Genomic DNA, 18,024 nt, shown 5'->3' with positions numbered 1-18,024 from the left:
GTGTGCACGCTGTGCACGCAATCACCTTATTCACTGTAGTAAACGTGCACCGCTAGCTCACGTGACTGACTGTCTCCATGGTTACATCGTATATTATTAGCTATGTAAACAGCTTCCAAAGATACCGCCATAGCTCTCTGCAGCTGTAACACTTAAACACTTTGCAAATCATTTCACGTTTTTGATAGTTATGAAGACAGAATATGTTTTTAAGGTCATGCTAGGCGGTTGCTATGGTGGTTGCTGTGGACTCGGGTGGACCGCGTCCGATTCCTGTTATTAGCTGTCCGCCGTAGGAAGGCTGCGTTCCATTTACAAGTAGTGACCGTCTGCCGCAACTCGAACTCAAACCCCGCTTTGTTCTTTAATTATAGGCCTTTTATAGCCGTTCATGACACGCACACACACACATAAAGCACTTTGCCTCACCATGAGAATGCAAGTTTACCTAACCTAACCTTAAAGTATCTGATATAGGATAGAAAAATGAAGCAACCAGAGATTTAATGATGAAGACTCTGGGTTCTGTAGTTCACGTTTTACAGTCCTGAATGACTCTTTGCATATGATTTATTGAAGAGGAGTTTAGAATGCACTTTACATTTAGCCTGTTGCTGTTTCATTTTTTACATTGTTGCTGTGTTATGTCATGAATAAGGTTCACCTGCTGGGGGTTTGATGGATCAGCTGGACAATACAGTCAAAGACAGACTTCATTCATCATATGCAAGAATCCTAGTTGGATTTTTGTTGTCACTCATGTTTTTGAACCAAATATTGAAAACAATTCTGACAGACTGGATACCTGGTCAGGGTCTACATTACCTTGTACTCAAGCATCCCAGGACAGAGCCCTGCCCCACCATGAGCCTGGGTGGATACGTGGTTATAATATAAAAGGACCAATACTGAATATGAATATTTCATGAAAATTGAATTATAATACAAATTAGTAATAAGGGTTTCTCTGCGCCCTTATCTACCCCATACTCAAAGAGCTGCGGGCAGAGAGGGTGACAGGAGAGGATGGCACTGAAGAGAAGATGCTCGGTTTCTGGAGTCTCCTGGTCCTGTCAGTATTAGTAGGATGCATCTGCTGTGTCTTCTCGTGGATGCTCACCTACCTTGACTCGTTCCAGCCTGGTATTGGCTTCCTGTTAAATCCAGAATTGAATTCAAAATCCTGCTCCTCACATACAAGGTCTTAAATAATCAGGCCCCATCTTATCTTAATGACCTTGTAGTACCATATCACCCTATTAGAGCACTTCGCTCTCGCTCTGCAGGCCTACTTGTTGTTCCTAGAGTATTTAAAAGTAGAATGGGAGGCAGAGCCTTCAGTTTTCAGGCCCCTCTTCTGTGGAACCAGCTTCCAGTTTGGATTCGGGAGACAGACACTATCTCTACTTTTAAGATTAGGTTTAAAACTTTCCTTTTTGCTAAAGCATATAGTTAGGGCTGGACCAGGTGACCCTGAATCCTCCCTTAGTTATGCTGCAATAGACGTAGGCTGCTGGGGGATTCCCATGATGCATTGAGTTTTTCCTTTCCAGTCAACTTTCTCACTCACTATGTATTAACAGACCTCTCTGCATTGAATCATATCTGTTATTAACCTCTGTCTCTCTTCCACAGCATGTCTTTATCCTGTCTTCCTTCTCTCACCCCAACCAGTCACAGCAGATGGCCCCGCCCCTCCCTGAGCCTGGTTCTGCCGGAGGTTTCTTCCTGTTAAAAGGGAGTTTTTCCTTCCCACTGTTGCCAAAGTGCTTGCTCATAGGGGGTCATGTGATTGTTGGGTTTTTCTCTGTATCTATGAAGCGCCTTGAGGCGACTTATGTTGTGATTTGGCGCTATATAAATAAAATTGAATTGAATTGAATATGGATTTCCCAACACTGCGGACAGTGGCCCACGTCAGAGACGTTTAATATTGATTACATATGTCTGAATTGCTAACCCTAACCCTAGCTCAACAGACCACAATGCCCTGGACTGTCAGTATTATTACATGCTGTGAACATAAGTACCTTTGATCACAGTTTATGTTGTAAAAGAGAAGGAATATTGGAAAGAAAGATCAACATTGTGATATTATTTCTTCCAAACTGACCAGAAACATGCTTGTCAGACTCTCACAGCAAAGGATCAGACTCACTGTGCATGACAGCTCAGGCCAATGATGTCTGTTAGATTGTCAGTTGTTTAGTGCTTCTGTACAGTTAGGGTCACCGTCTCTATTTCAGAATAATTAATATGCGGAAAACACTAAAAGTTGATTGTCTTCCAATATTCTAGCATAATTAAAAAACTTTGACTTTGTAAGTACATATTATTAATCCTAATGCCAGTATGAGTCTTCATAACTCCTGCTTTGAAATACTGAACTTTAAAATTGACCTGATGAAAGATCATTTACAGTGGCAGTCTGTCAGGATCATTCTGACTGTAAGATCACTGTATTAATCTGAATCCTTCTGCAATGTGCTGTGAATGAATGCTGATGCAACTCACTGTGGGAAAGCTGTTAATAAAATGAATCTGTGACACATGCAACACATTCACAGAGGAAGAGGACACAAAGGGAGGACACGCAGAGGCTGTGTTGAAGTCAGAAATCCAAATCTTTATTAAAAAACAGGCGGCGGTAACAAACAGGAAGACAAGCAGTTCATCAAACAGTCTACAGGGTCAAACATTCAGAGAATTCAAACAGCAGTAACAAATAACTGGACACTGAAAAACATAAAGCAATGTGTGATGCAATAAAAGGAAGCAGCGCAGTATATTCACTGAATTATCATCAATTACAAAAGAGAAAAACGACGATTTCTAAGGATTATTTTCTTAAATGCAGTTAGAGTGTGGCTGGTAAAGATGGAAACATACAGAATGTAAACTGTGTGAGTTTGTGAACTTTGTTAGTAACAAATGAGAAAAAAAAGAGACAAAAACTCAGTATTCATTAATAATTAGAAAGAAACATTCTGGTCGTGGATTTTTACAGTCTTAGTTCCGCTCGCTGTCATCATTATAATCATCATGATCAATGGCGAGGTCCTGAGGTGGGTGGGGCTGTCTCTGGTGATGTCACCATGAAGGAACAGCATCTGGCACGTGTTGGTGAAACATCCCAGTACACTGGTGTAGTTTCCTCTCCAGCTGTTTGACATGTGACACTTGAACATTAAGGGGAAGAAGAAGAAACAGTGTTAGGTCAGGTGACCACATGGTTTCTAAAGTAACTGACAGGAAGTAACCAGGCTGTCAGAAATGGATGGCATGTGTTTAGAGTTACTGGAGTTGGGTAACTCTACTTACCAAAAGCAGAAGCACACAGATGAAGGATCAGATGCTGAATGTTGCAGGAACATGCTCATGTGCGGTGGTCATTCAGTGCTGCAGGTTAGACAGTCCAAGACTGATATGCTGCCCATCTGAGAGTTTGAAAACACACATGCAAAGATTTATTTTGTATTACAGTCAAAGTTGGATGTTCATTTTTGTCCTTTAAAAATGTTTGTGTATTTGAAAGCACTAACATTTAAGGATGACTTGGATCGTCTCCTTTAAAGGGGAGACAAGTGTGTCCACTGATCCACGTCACTTTACCTGGATGATGACTCCTCCCCCCTCACTCAGAAACACTCCTAATATAACCAAGCAAATAAATAATATTGAAGATTTACTTACATCATTACAAAAACAGCAAAAACATCTCCCTTTGATTCTATTTCTCCATTCCTGCTGAACATCAGGCAACAAATATCTCAATAAATCACAGTAAAATGTAAAGCACATGCTTTCTCTGCTTTGTCTAACCTCTGCAGAGCCTCTGTCAAGAAAAACACATCTGTAAGCATAAAACAAATATACATTTCATAACACGTCACTGGACAAACCTCGGTCAGCTGATTTCCTCTGTGCAGTGCAGACGAACATCAGTCAGCAAGTCAAGGTGGTGAGATGGACTGGTGTCCTTTGTGACTCTGCTGGTTCTTCTGAGGAAACACCACCGTCTCTCCACACCGTCACCATCTGTGAGCACAAACTGCTGCTCTGCCAGCATGTAGGAATCACATATCACACACAGGGGTGAAGAAACATCAGAGCTCAACTTTGGATACTTTAGATCTAAACAGATCAAAGTAGCTCTTAGTTTCAACAATCAGACAAACAATGATACCAAACTGATTCTGTATGAATACAATATGGTATTTTCAATACAGGTGTCAAATTAATTTATTAAAACTAATACAGATATATATATATTTTTTTTTTCATTTAACAATTGCAACTGAAAGAAATTAAATATTGAACAAAAATATATTGTCACATTCTGAGCATGCTCAGCACGCTGACTTGAAGTTGCTACAGATTTTAAGAAGTGATAATTATAGGGAAGAAACTTCTCTTTTTCATCCGTTTAATCAAACATTTGATGCCTCAGCTGTCTCAGTCCTGTAGCGTTCTGCAACTACAACTAACCTGAGGCTTGGATTTGGCTGCAGGTGCCCCTGTACATCCTTCTCAGCAGCACACATGTGGGTACCATTTAATCCCACTTCTTCCTGAGCTTTGCTTCATCACAAGACCAAAGGTGGCATCCCGTGTCAGTCTTATCATCATCCAGAAGAAACATTTGAAGAAACATCATGTAGAAGAAACATTTACGCGCCTCCTGGTTTTGTTTTCTGATCCTGCGAAAAGACTGAGGACAACAAAGCCCAGAGAACACGAGATACACAACATCCAACATTCAGACTCAACAGCCTCCATAAATGAAGAGCACCAGGTTGGTTCAGTTATAGTAGATATAAGCATACTTCACATTACTGGGTATGAATAATAATGAGGAGGCAAACTTTGAAGATGCAGAGCATGATGTCCCATCATCAGACTGTAAACAAACATCCACCAGGCTTCTTTGTTGGCAAAATTGATGATTCTCCTATCAGGGATCAGTAGAGTGTATTAACCTGTGGTATAAGCAGCAGTCACTGAAATATTACTGTTTCAGATAAGAAATCTAGCACATAAAAGCCAGGGTGGGAGGGATCTCTGCAAACTGACTTACCTCTGCAAGTGTGAAGCTCAACAAAAATCTGACTCTCCAGTCACAGACAAACAAAAACTCCAGCTGGGAGATAGAAAACGCTGTCTGGGTCTTGCTGGATGTTGCTGGTCAGAGTCCACACATTAGCAGAGTGCTTCTTGGTCCCACTGACCCATGTGGACAGCGACTGTGGAGAACTGTTCTGGAAAACAGAGAAGAGAATTAAAATAACAAAAAGCCAAACAGGATTTCCACAAAGACTCTCTTGGAATCAGCAATCAAAAAAATCACTGGTTCATATTTCAATTAAATATGAACAGGTTCCTTAAATGTACGCAGTTCAGATCTGATTTAATTTAATTTCCTTCACACAGCACATTCGTCCAGGCTGACAGGTAAACATAGAATTAATCTCAGGTAACATGACTCATAGTAGAGATTCAGTAAGAAAGATTGCAGGCTCTAATATTATTACCACACAATCCAAGGACACACCAACAGCTCAGATTTGTAGAACTATTTAAACAAATGTCTTCTGAATATTCAATTCAGGTTCACAGTGGGAGGGGGGGGGTGTCGTGGAATTTTTAAAATAAAGTCTGCAACACAGAAAGAGCTGTGATCAAGCTATTTATTACTGCGCACAGGAGAGCCAGCACACATCAAACATCACAGTTCACAGTCAGCTCTGCCACAGAAGTGGTGCTCCCACTCCTTTATGCATTCCAAGGAAGAGGGAGGAAGTTACAAACTGATCCTACCACACTTCACGTGTCTCGCTATGAAACCTAACGGATCAATGGTTAAGCTGTTTTGTGCCCTTGGCCTTATCAGCACCTGTAAAGGGAGTTGTTTTCTCAAACTGCTGACGCTGAAGTAAGTTCATCTAGTTTTAGAAACTTTCACTGAACAGTAACAGTGTCACAACTAAGCATATGCATAAGCACTTAAATACTTTAAATGAGAATAACAGAAAATTTCTATTACAGGAGCTAGAGCCTGTCCCAGTAGTCATAGGTAGAGCACACCTGGACAGGTCACCAGTCTGTCAGAGGACTAACACAGAGACAGACACCAGAGTAACAAATCTATTTAAAATTAATGTAAGTTTGCTGCAGCTGTATGTATGAACATGTGTTTCTGTGCTCACAGTCCACCTCTCAGGAACCTGCAGTTCACTTTTAGTCAACTTTAAACAGACCTCACAAAAGGCTGATGTGGCTGGATCAGTAGTCTGATTTAAGTACGAAACCTTTGGCCAGGGATTAATCTGGTGCATCGCTTCACTGCAGTCTTACGTATTTTCCCCACACCTGAATAAAAAATACTGATATACACAAATAACAGCTTCAGCTGATGCAGCCTGACTCAATCCTAGATGTTCAGCACACAGAGACACAGAGGTGCCGTTTAAAGTTTAGTGTTAACCTGAGTCACTGATCATTTGCAGTATTACAGAGTCTGGCAGTCTTTGCATGATGTCCACGTCACTGTAAGTTTCTAGCTGACTCTCAGGTGTGACAGGTGTGTCAGCAGGAAAGAGTAATAATAACCTGCATCCTGAGGTTTGTCATGCAGGATTAAAGGAGCCAGGCTTTGTTCACACAGCTAGGATTGTATTTTACACTGACCCTGGGTCAGTATAAGTATCATACAGTTTAAACGAAGCACTGAAACTTGCACATATTTATTACAGATGCACTGAAGCTAATCTGTTCTGTGCCATTACCCAGCATACATCACTCCCTCCATAAATGCAATAAACGATACAAAAGTAACAGCCTATAATTAATTTATCTGCTGTATCTGCTGTTTCTCAGGTAGTTGTTTACATTATATAATTTATTGTGTTCTGTATACGTCACTACAATGTGATTTTGGAAATGTATAAATATACGGACAACAGGCTCTTCCACGGCAATCTCTTGTCGTCAATAAGCAACGTTTAGGGAGCTCTATAGTAATCAATGAGAGGACCCTGCACGTCAATTCCGCGCCTCGATAAGTGAAGCAGAGGGAGCCTGACCATGCACATTTGACGAGTTGGGAGTGAGAACCTGTTGTTTATACTGGCAGACTTCAGCAGAAAGCCAGCATCATCATCAAGGACACCTCACACCCTGGACACTCACTTTTCCCCCTCTTCCCTATGGTAAACGCTACAGATCGATCAGGTCAAAGACAAACAGACTCAATAGAAGCTTCTATCCACAGGCTGTCAAACATGCTCTACTTCTACCCTGACTGAAGGTTAACTGCTGTTAACACTCATGGAAATTTACACCATAATTCTAAACTATATTTATTATATTACAATGCAACCAACATTCCTACCTCTACCTATATAACTGTATCTATTATAGTAGCAACCAACATTCCTTTTTTTTTTTTTTTGCCTGTCCCGTTTGGCTCTTTTGCCATCAGAATTATTGTCTAAAGGCGAAGAAAGATGCCCAATGGATTTACTTTACCAAATGGACCATCCCAGCCTTGCCGTATTGGTCTATTTGATTCACCTTTTATTGTTTATTTTATTTTATTTTCACTTGTTAAATACGGGACAGACTTGACTGGGGAAAAGAAAGAGGTAAAGAAAAACAGCAGGAAAGAGGAACAGTGATAAAGGGCAAAAAACAAACAGACAAAACAATACATATATCAATCACCTGGATCACCTGTTCAGAAAGAAAAAAGAGAAAACAAGCAAAAAAAAGAGCAACATAATAAACAACATCACGATGATCTATGTGAATATGACAGTAAATACTAAATATTAAACATTATTGTGCAGCACGTAAGATCGACAGTGCACAGTGGGCTTTGAGGTAGGAGCCAAAAAGGGTGTAGTTTGTGGGTATGATCACCCGTGTGTACACCTGTGAGCATGGACGCGCTTGTTTTTTTAAAGGTTCCTTCATGTAATGAGCTGCTAGAGGGTGTGGGGGGCTACAGCCCCGTCCTCCAGGGCATGAAGCAGGTATGGAGGAGATCACGACTGCAGACATCCAGAGACCCTCAGAACACAAGAGACCAAGGAAGACCAACGGAGGGGCAGCCGCGCCACTGTCCCAGAAAGAGCTGAGGAGAGCCCCAGATGAGGGGGGTCACTCAGCAGCCGTGGAGCAGAAGCCAGGAGGGGTTGCAGTGATGTGCCCGTGAGCTCCGCCGGCAGCCAGCTGTGCCAGAGTGACCGAGCCCCAGGCCGAGAGGCTGAGGGCACCCCACCCCCAAAGTGGCCTGAGCGAGCCCCAGGCTCCAGGCCCCGACAAGCAGCCACTAGGAGTGAGCTGGTGTGTACCTGGACGCCCATCCCCGGACACATAGAACCACCAATGCAACCAACATTCCTACCCCGTACTCAATGTGCAGTACCACATATCACATTGCACCTTACAATGCACCAATCACTCACTTGGCCCTTACATTGTGTGCTGTCCTCGCCCTGAGTTTCTTAGTTTCACCAGCTAGACAGTGAGATAACGATGCTCCAATAACCAGACTCATTTTCCTTTTTGCACTGATTTATTGAAGAATGGCCTCTGACTATTGCCTTCTCTTTGACCATCGGAAAACTGAAAGTACAAAATATCGTATTAGCTAACTAACATGGTAACATCATAAACTACGTTGTTACACTCTTACTACAAGCTAACAAGATAAAACTTTCAAATGTACAAATTATTGTACCATTTTTATACAAAACAAAACATAATAATTATTTTATCGTCACTCATACTTACAGACATATCTTGTCCAAGGCAACAACATTTTAAGGTACATATCAGCTTAGAGCAATAACATTTCAGTATCACTCTTTGATTTTTTCACATTCTCATTTTTCCTTTACCAAAGTAGTCAAACCCATATTACAGAGAAGCCACTAGAGGGAGCTCTAGGGGAGTTTACAACTGTAATATTCAGTTTATCTTATAAAAGGCAGAACACATTGTATCTGCTCTATATATGGCATATGTATGTATGTGTCTGTATATGAGTTTGTGTAGATACCTATGTTACTGTGTAGATACTTACGCTAATGTGTATTGCACATTGTGTGTAACATTCCCTGTGTAGCTACCTCTTAAATCTTATTTTCCTATCCTAAATAGATCTGAGTGGACTTCTACACTTTAAAGAACGCTTTACTTTGTTGCAAATATACCACTGTCGAGGCATCACAGAGCTTAAGTGCAAACTCATGTTTTAAAGTGATATGTTGCTGAGACAATAAAAAGCATGTTTATGGTGAACAAAAAATGCCAGAATGCGTAAAAAATATATATTTTATCACTTGTGTGGACATATAGTGGGATAATTTCACTGAAAATAGATCTACAGAGCTAAGTAGCACCAGCTTTGTCATTAGTGCTTTTACATTTTTTTCTACTGACTACAGTACCTGCTGATTCCAAATAATGTTTTGTCTATACCTGCTTTTATTTCATTTCATTTTACATCGTGACCCTACTTGAAATCGTTTAGTACAAATGTTTGTGAACAATGTAACACATTTACATCCATATTAATCTTTTTATTATAATTATTTTTGATTATTTTCTTTATTTTTACTTTTTGATAATAGTGCTGCAGGACAGCTTTCCTGCAGTGTACAGAAACAATAGAGGTAAAATCAGACTGATGGGCAGAGTGAACCAATTTCCAGACAAGAACAGCACACACCTGTCTGCGTTATGTAACAGATTTGAATTATTCTGACCAACTGTAACAAGCATTCCTAGAAAAGACACCAAAAGCACTATCATTATTGCTGTGATGGTGTAGAAAGCTTTCTGTTTTGAATGATCAATCTTCTCCCTGTTTGCTACCATTTCCCCTGGACCTGGACGAATCAGAACACAGAGAACAGAGACGCTACAAAAAGAGACGATAATTAATGCAGCCACCATCACACAGAAGTATAGAACATAGGGGAAATCAGGGTAATATAGAGCTGTTACTCCAAGCCACCCAAAGCACATCAACCACACACACCCAGTGCAGATGTTTCTGATCCTGACCCCACCCGACTGTCTCAGCCCCATATAGGTGACAGGGTGAACAACAGCCAGGTAGCGCTCCACACATGTCACAGTGTTAAAGAATATCTCTGCAGGGTAGGGAAAAGAAAATGAATATGAGCCCATTAGAATCAAAACAGAGTTATTAATGCATCTCCCAACTAAGTAAGTACTGACTACCAATACATATATCAGTTCAACGGCAGTCAGATTATAGGTGAAAATATCAGAGTGACTGGTTGCTGCCAAGGAGTGCTGCTGCCATCGTTGGTAAGCCACATACAGAATGAGGATGGAGAGAAATAGAACAACAAATATCTTGGTGATGAAAAAAGAAATGATCATTGAAATCCCAATGCTTGAGGTCAAGCAGTCAAAGGCAGACGAAGATGAGTTATTTGACATGCTTCTTAATGTGCCGTTGGGGGCTTGTCTGGAAATAAAAGGGGAAACAAGTTAGTCATGTTTATTTTTGCAGCACCAATTAGAGTTTAAAGTATACTGATGATGCTATGATATTTGATATATGAATAGAAAATACATATGATATTGAAAGACAAAGTATATTAAATGTTGATTGCTATTATCAACTACTAATTTAATGTCTTCATTGATTATGTTTTAACATGTTAAGCATTGAAATAAGTAAAACAAATAGGTAAAAAACTTTCATTCAGGTAATGGACTCAAATTTTATCTTTCTTTTTTATCTTTAAATACTGTCTTTACTTTTTCTTTGGTGACCTGCGTGAGGTGTAAACTAAAGTAAAAATGTGCATGAAATGTAGAGGTGTCTCTGACCAGTGAAAGTTAACATACTACTACTACTAATAATAATAATAATCATAATAAGTCTCCACCCTACACTGTAAACCCCAACAGTCTACCTGACTTATAAAGTTTGTGGATATAACAATTGAAATTCCTCACAAAGTTAAAACAACTTAAAACTTTTCTGTTCGGTTAACGATTCAAACAGTTATAATTGTACATGGCTTAGAAGTTAAGAGTAAATACTGCTTTCTTAATTATGATTTTTGAGTAAATTTTTTTTCCGAGCTCCGCATGTGTACGTCATGACGTTTTCTCTAACCTGAACGACGTTGACAGAAAATTCTGTTCAATATGGCTGCCCTTCTCGAGCGACTGGAGAACACATTTGGAGAAACTTGTAAGTAAAACAGAACCTTCGTTATGTTTATTTTTCCGTAAAAAAGCAAGTATATTAATATGTTGCAGCCAAGAACTTGTTTTCGAATGCGCTGTTGTGTTAAAAAGCACAGACCCAGGTGGTGAATAGTTGCTCGCTGTTGTTCGCGCTCTTTTTCGAACATAGATTATGTCGTCAGTTTTACAGTTTTAACCGATTGAAACAGTTTTACGAAGAATCACACATAAAGAAAGGGTCTTAGTGATATTTCAACGACCCCTTACCAACGCAAGAAAGTTGGCGTTTTTACAACAGCAGCCTCATTGTTCGGCAGGTTTTTTTTTTTTCTCTTCTCATTAGCATCATTCAAAAATGACTTAGCTAGCAGTGGCAACTTCTACCTAAAACAATTGAAATATAGCAAGGTGTTGTATATTTAGTGTGCGCTAATAAGGTTTTCAATATTTTTATTTTTTCTTCCAAGGCTGAAGACCGAAGACAAAAAGACAGAAGAAAAAAAAAATTCAGACTGCAATTAATTTCAGGTGGAGACAGTAAACACAGGTGAGTTGAAAGATCTATTGAAGAGACCTTTCTTCATGGCCATTAAAACATTTTTAGGTTAAAAGACCTGTGTCATGAATCGCTGTGCAGCAGGCAGGAGTTGGACCCAAAATGCAGGACTCAGACTCAGGGGATGAACTCAAAATCACAGCTTTAATTGCTGGTCACAGAAAACAAGCATACAAAACTAAACTGGGAAAATTTAAACTCACGCCTTACAGAGAGGCACACGAGGAAACACACAGCTTGAGGGACGACACAGCACTGACTCAGAGAAACACAGGGTTTAAATACAATGGGAAGTAACGAGGGGAATGAGACACAGAAGGAGAGCACAGCTGGGAGAAATCAGAACTGACGAGACAAGGGAGCAAAGTAGGATACACTCACATGAGACACAGACCTTCAAAGTAAAACAGGAATTAGCACAGATGCAAACTAGACTAGGGGAGACAGAGCAACTAAGAAACACAGAGGGCAGCTACCAAATACTCAGAACTAAACAGAATACAAGAACACCAAACTAAGACACTACACTAAAGAATAAGCTGGGACAACAAAGAGAACTAAGAACATAATACAAAAAACTCAGAGGCACAAGAAACTCAAAACACTGGGTCACTGACCCAGGACTGTGACAACCTGTTTTTTTTTTAAATCATGCCCTGGCTTTGTCACACTGAATCATGTTGAAAATATCTATTTTCATGGCTCCCCCCATTACCATTTCCTTGTACTTCTTTCTACCAGTCTATTTTATTTTGTGACATTAACATCTTAAATGTACCCCTAATTATTAATAGCTGTGTTAGTATTTATAATGCTTTTTTTTTTTTTTATCATGTGCAGCTCTACCAAGGGTCAGTGGCACATTTCACCTTTTGTGGTAAGTTATAACACTTCATATGTGGTCACATAAGTAAGTTGTTTCATCAGTTGTTCAGTTCTTATAAAATGTTGTATAATTGTACCAAATCACTGAGGATACATCCAATGTGTAAATCACAATCAACAATTTTACTGTAATATTCGCTCGTGTTTAGAGAATCTCCATTATCTTTGTTACTGAGTTTCCATTTTTATAGGGCCAAATTTGTATTAAAAATTAATATTTTCATATGATGTGAAATGACTCAATCATTTCTAATTTTTAGAAGAAACCATTCATTAAGTCCCTTAAGGTGAAGATTTCATATATTGATAATGATAAAATTAACACAAATTAAAAGTTTCACTGATAAACACACAATTTTTCCTCGCTTTGAACCCCATGTTCTATATAGATTACAGCTCTGATCTGGAGAACACTATTTTAAAATACTGTGTAGGGTTTTTGTCAAATGATTAAGAAACAGACTCTCTGTCACAAGAGACAGAAAGGTTGTATCTTAAAAGAAAAATCTCCAAAATTTAGTAGAGTCTGATGTCATGCAGTTTCATAAACATGTATTCTCCCAAAAGAATGACACCTGAAAACTTTGCGTTAAATGAACTTTTCTTTTCCCTTTTTAGGAGGCACCTGATATCAACGTGAAACGCACTGCAGTACTTCGTGCCCTTCCTGTATACCTGCGGGAGGAGGACCCAAAATTCTTTTAGACATGTAATGTAAGTGTATTTTTGCATTACTTAAATTCTGCCAGTGAGATAAAACACCATGGATTTTTTTAAATACAATTTAATACCCTAGCAGCTACCAAATTGTACAAACAAAATACCCTCTCTTTAGAAAACCCTCACACACAAACACACACAGGTCAGGAGCAGGGCACAGGCGTATCACAGCACTATGGCTATGCTGCAGGTGGCCCAAAAACCAGGCTGAAGTCAAGATTTAGTTTCTTTTTGAGATAAAGTCATGAAATAAAAAATTACTTTTTTTAAAAAAAATAACAAAAATACAAATTATGTAATGCAAGAAGCTAACATGTTAATGTACATTTTTCAAAAAAAAGTAGAGTACCCTAACTCGTTACAAAGTAACCCACTACACTGCTGAATGTTTTGCTAGATTACAGGTCATGCTTGTCACATTCTCTCAAACCAACCTTACTTATTCAATTGGGGCAATTGTGGCTCAAGAGCTGGCAGTTTGTCTTGTAATCAGAAGGTTGCCGGTTCGAGCCCTGGCTCCGACAGTCTCGGTCGTTGTGTCCTTGGGCAAGACACTTCACCCGTTGCCTACTGGTGGTGGTCAGAGGGCCCGCTGGTGCCAGTGTCCGGCAGCCTCGCCTCTGTCAGTGCACACCAGGGTGGCTGTGGCTACAATGTAGCTGCCATCACCAGTGTGTGAATGGGTGGATGACTGAATGTGTAAAGCGCTATACAAATACAGGCCATTTACCATTGATACTGTGTCTATTCCAGACGGACGCATTGGATGAGTCGACCCTCATTGACACTCCAGTTGCCCTTCTCACTGTGGTTACCGACAGCGCTTCCCAGTCCAGTCCATTTTACTTCCTCAAGCATGGCTGTTGTGGTGAAAGGCAGGGGCGGAGCGTGGGGGTGGCTTACTGGGCTTAAGCCCGGGTTGTTTTGTCAGAAGCCCGGGGTCTTTTGGAGTGTAATTTTTTCATAGTTAGATGCCTGGCTGACAACTGTATAAAACAAAAAGTACACACAATATTCGAAGCACATAGTGCACACTGTGGGAATTTACGACTGTGCGTAAATCCCCCCTGATATTGGTATGATCCGAGCTCAGGCACTAAGCGACTGAGCGAGGGGGCGGGGCAGCTGCTGCCTGTGAGTGCGCTGTTGGAGAAACGGAGCCAGCCATACTAAGGAGAGCTTAGTTTGACCAGGTACCAAAGCAAATCATTCGTACCATACAAATAATGTAAATATGACGGTGTATCACGAAAGATTGATATCAAACTGATCACTTGACCAATATTACGTTACTTGCTCTTCAAGTGAATCAACAAATGGCGAAATGAAAAGCCGAACACATGCTATTTTTTTTATAGTCTTATCTTACATGTGTTTATTTCATATTTTCAGTTCTTACCCTCTCCGACTAAATCGGTTTCAGTTATGTACTGAAATATAAGAATGGACATTAGAGGGTTCTTTCAAAGAAAAAACTCAGGTAAATGTTATTTTATATATTGTGCTTTGTATGTTGTTCAGTATATTTCTATGCAAAACAAGAGGGATTTCAGTACACAGCAGTATATTCACAGTTGTAACCAGATATTTACATACACTTTAGGGAGAAAACATAAAACATTTTTACTGTACAACATCAATTTAGAGTAAACTTTTGTTTTAGATAAATATTGAAATATATTTTGAATTAGTTAAATGTCAGAATAAAGAGAGACAGAGCTGTCTGTTTTTTTTATCACTTTCATCAAATTTAGGAGTACATGTACACTAAGTTTATTGTTAATTAATAAGAAAACTCCAGACGATTCCATTCTGGGCAGTAGAAGCTTCTGATAGGTTAGTAGAGTCCATGTGAGTAAATTGGTGGCACAGCTGTGGATGCATATAAGGCAAAACACAGAGCCTGTTTCTTTGACATGGGAAAATCAAGAGATGTCAACCAAAACACCAGGAAAAGAACTGTGGAGCTCCATAAGTGTGGCTCAATTGTGAATACAATTTGGTGCCATTTGCAATTAAGAAATACAGATAGTTTCTCTCTTTACTCTTAAAGTTAACAAATATGTTTTTTATATTTATCAATCTAAAAAAATAAACATTTAATCTGATTTGACGTTACAATTAAAAAAGTGTTTTTATCTGAAGAGTTTGTAAATATCTGGTTTCAACTGTATATTTGATGATTGTCAGCACAAAGAGGGAGAGAGAGGAACAGAGAGGGAGAGAGAGGAACAGAGAGGGAGAGAGAGGAACAGAGAGAGAGGAGAATGAGGACAGAACAGAGATGAACAAGAGCAGGTGAGACACACTGTCAAAGTGAAAAAATAACTCAAATTTCAGATATTTGTGCGGAAATTAATGATACCAAACAAGGCCAGATAAACTGCTTTTAAAGGTGAAATATAGAGGTAAAATCAAAAGTAGTCAAAAACGGCCAATTATGCCCTGGATAATCCGGTGCACCTTATGTATGAATTCTGCTTACTGACCTCAAACCAATTTTATGTGGTACATGGCGCTCAAAAATCTGTCAAAAATGTTTTAGTACGACTTTGGTAAGCTACGAAGCCACACCACTTGATGGATCATTACAGCTACCATAGTCAGGAGCCACGTGGACACGGACTCACAGTAATCTAGGTCCTAAACTCCGTCTTCTTCAGGTCCCAAAGTCAAACAAACACTGCGGCATCACTGAAAGTTTAAAACTGTCTAAATTCTTTCATCATTAATAATATGATCAGCGTAGCTGCTTTACCAGGTGTAACAATTAATTTCAACATCCAGGCATCCATGAAAACAGAATTTATTAGCTTTAACAGAGTTAGAAGTTAGCAGGAAGTTAGCTCACTAGTTTCCACCTAAACACCATATAGCATGTTCTGACTGAGAGATTTCTGAAAAAACTCAAACGTACAGCTCTGCTATGACTTCCAACATGAATGAAGACAGAAAACAGCAGTGACTTTTGTAGGGTTACTGAAGTTGGACTAGCTGGTATATAATGATACGTGATCGCTAGCTATGTTAGCATAGTCAGGAGAGCAACTGAGATAATCCATCCACAATACAAGGTTAGTCATTAATATGCAGCAACATGGGAATAGAGCAGCTGCGAGATAATTCAACAGTATTGTATATTTTAGGTTCATTGTTGTTGGGAATTTCTTGTTCTTAGGTTTAGTTTCTTTGTATTTCTTTTGTTCTGTGTCTCTGTGCCTGCCCTGGTCCCACGTCTTTGTGTTCCCTCCCTGTTGCCATATCTTATGTCAAGTTCGTGTCTGTGCATACCTGTTGTATTTCCTGTTTTACTTTGAAGGTCCGTATCTTTTGTCAGTATGTTCAGGTTACGTTTCCCTTGTCTCGTCGGCTCTGATTTCTCCCAGCTGTCTTGCCCTCCTGTATCCCATTGATTGCCCCTGTGAGTATATAAACCCTATGTTTTCTCCCACTTGCTGTTGGTCCGTCTCTGTTGTCTCCTCGCGTTTCCTCCCTGTTTCGGCTTCCTGAGTTTCTCCCTCTGTGTCTTCAGGTTTCAGGTCTGTTTTGTTAGTCTTTCCCAGTTTAGTTTCCTTAGTTTCTGCGTATGCCATCTCCGCTCCTGTTGTATCCTACCCTCCCCGTGAATAAAGCTCTTTCTCACCAAAATAAGAGCCTGCGTTTGGGTCCTTACCTCACCTCCACACGTCTGCTGTCGCAGCCGTGACAAGTTTGACTTATCTGGCTGTTTTATTTATCTTAATGCGCCTTATAATCCGATGCGCCTTATGTATGAAAACAGACTTGTTCATCAACAGTGTGCCTTATAATCCAGTGCACCGGATTATGTTAAATCATATTTTAATATGGGCATAGAGGTTTTTGTAAGTCCAACTGGTTATAGGAATCTGGATCTGATTGCAACACAGGACCTACTTGGTAGGTTCCTTTTTCAATGAGCATTTTATAAAATTTGAGTCTTTAGGTCCAACCCAAATTATGTACAAATAACAATTACAAGAGAAACAGTAACCCATGAAATCCACAACAACCATACATCCTCTCTTTTGTTTTGTTTTTTCTTTAATCAAGACTGTTGTTGACTTTACACTTACAAAAACGTGGAAAATTGCATCTTTCTTCCTAAACAAAGAGTTGGACAACAAAGACCTTTAAAATAAATAAATAAATTAATGGAGAACACTTTATAACTTAATGACACTCCTCTTCCTCTGTTTTTCATTTTTGACTTTTCCCCCTTCTCCAAATTCCCTGACTGCTCTGCAATGATTTTTCTTTACTTCAAGGTTTTATTTATTTATATGTTTTAAATCTAACAAAGAAACAAATGTTTGATTACACACATGGCTGATAGCCATTAATAGTGTTACAGTTTTTCCTATTTTAATTTAAGTTGTACCTGTCTTACATTTTTTTTTGTCTGACATAATTCAAATAACAAAGAATCACAAATTTGAAAGAAAACATGAAGAAAACATTTACATAATGTACATTTCATAATGATTTTACTCAGTAGCGGTTTTTGATACGGGCGACACGGACGGTTGCCCCGGGCGGCATCGTGGTGGGGGGCAGCATCACGGGCATCGGAAATTTTTTTTTAAAAAAAATTGCTCGTACTC

General features: G+C 39.5%; 2 long non-coding RNA genes across 11 annotated transcripts; one reads left to right on the top strand and one right to left on the bottom strand.

Moving 5' to 3' along the window:
- Window positions 1-3,005: 3,005 nt before the first annotated feature.
- Window positions 3,006-6,403, bottom strand: LOC120725827. 10 transcript variants are annotated; one of them, XR_005694227.1, is made up of 6 exons: window positions 6,309-6,403; window positions 4,489-5,258; window positions 3,903-4,059; window positions 3,543-3,650; window positions 3,322-3,437; window positions 3,006-3,179 (listed from the first exon to the last, which is right to left on the bottom strand). It is a non-coding gene; the product is annotated as an uncharacterized LOC120725827 (long non-coding RNA). The 10 variants fall into 10 exon arrangements; XR_005694229.1 differs by having other exon boundaries at window positions 4,489-5,253; window positions 6,309-6,386; XR_005694228.1 differs by lacking the exon at window positions 6,309-6,403 and having other exon boundaries at window positions 4,489-5,000; window positions 5,078-5,710.
- A 4,527-nt stretch (window positions 6,404-10,930) lies between these two features.
- On the top strand, window positions 10,931-12,675 carry LOC120725799. The gene is made up of 3 exons (XR_005694218.1): window positions 10,931-11,245; window positions 11,709-11,788; window positions 12,638-12,675. It is a non-coding gene; the product is annotated as an uncharacterized LOC120725799 (long non-coding RNA).
- The last annotated feature ends 5,349 nt before the right edge of the window (window positions 12,676-18,024 follow it).

This window comes from Simochromis diagramma, unplaced genomic scaffold, assembly GCF_900408965.1.
Source record: "Simochromis diagramma unplaced genomic scaffold, fSimDia1.1 OVJJ01000734.1, whole genome shotgun sequence".
NCBI lineage: Eukaryota > Metazoa > Chordata > Actinopteri > Cichliformes > Cichlidae > Simochromis > Simochromis diagramma.
The sequence above is the reverse complement of the archived record's forward strand: the minus strand, read 5'-3'. Positions and strand labels throughout refer to the sequence as shown.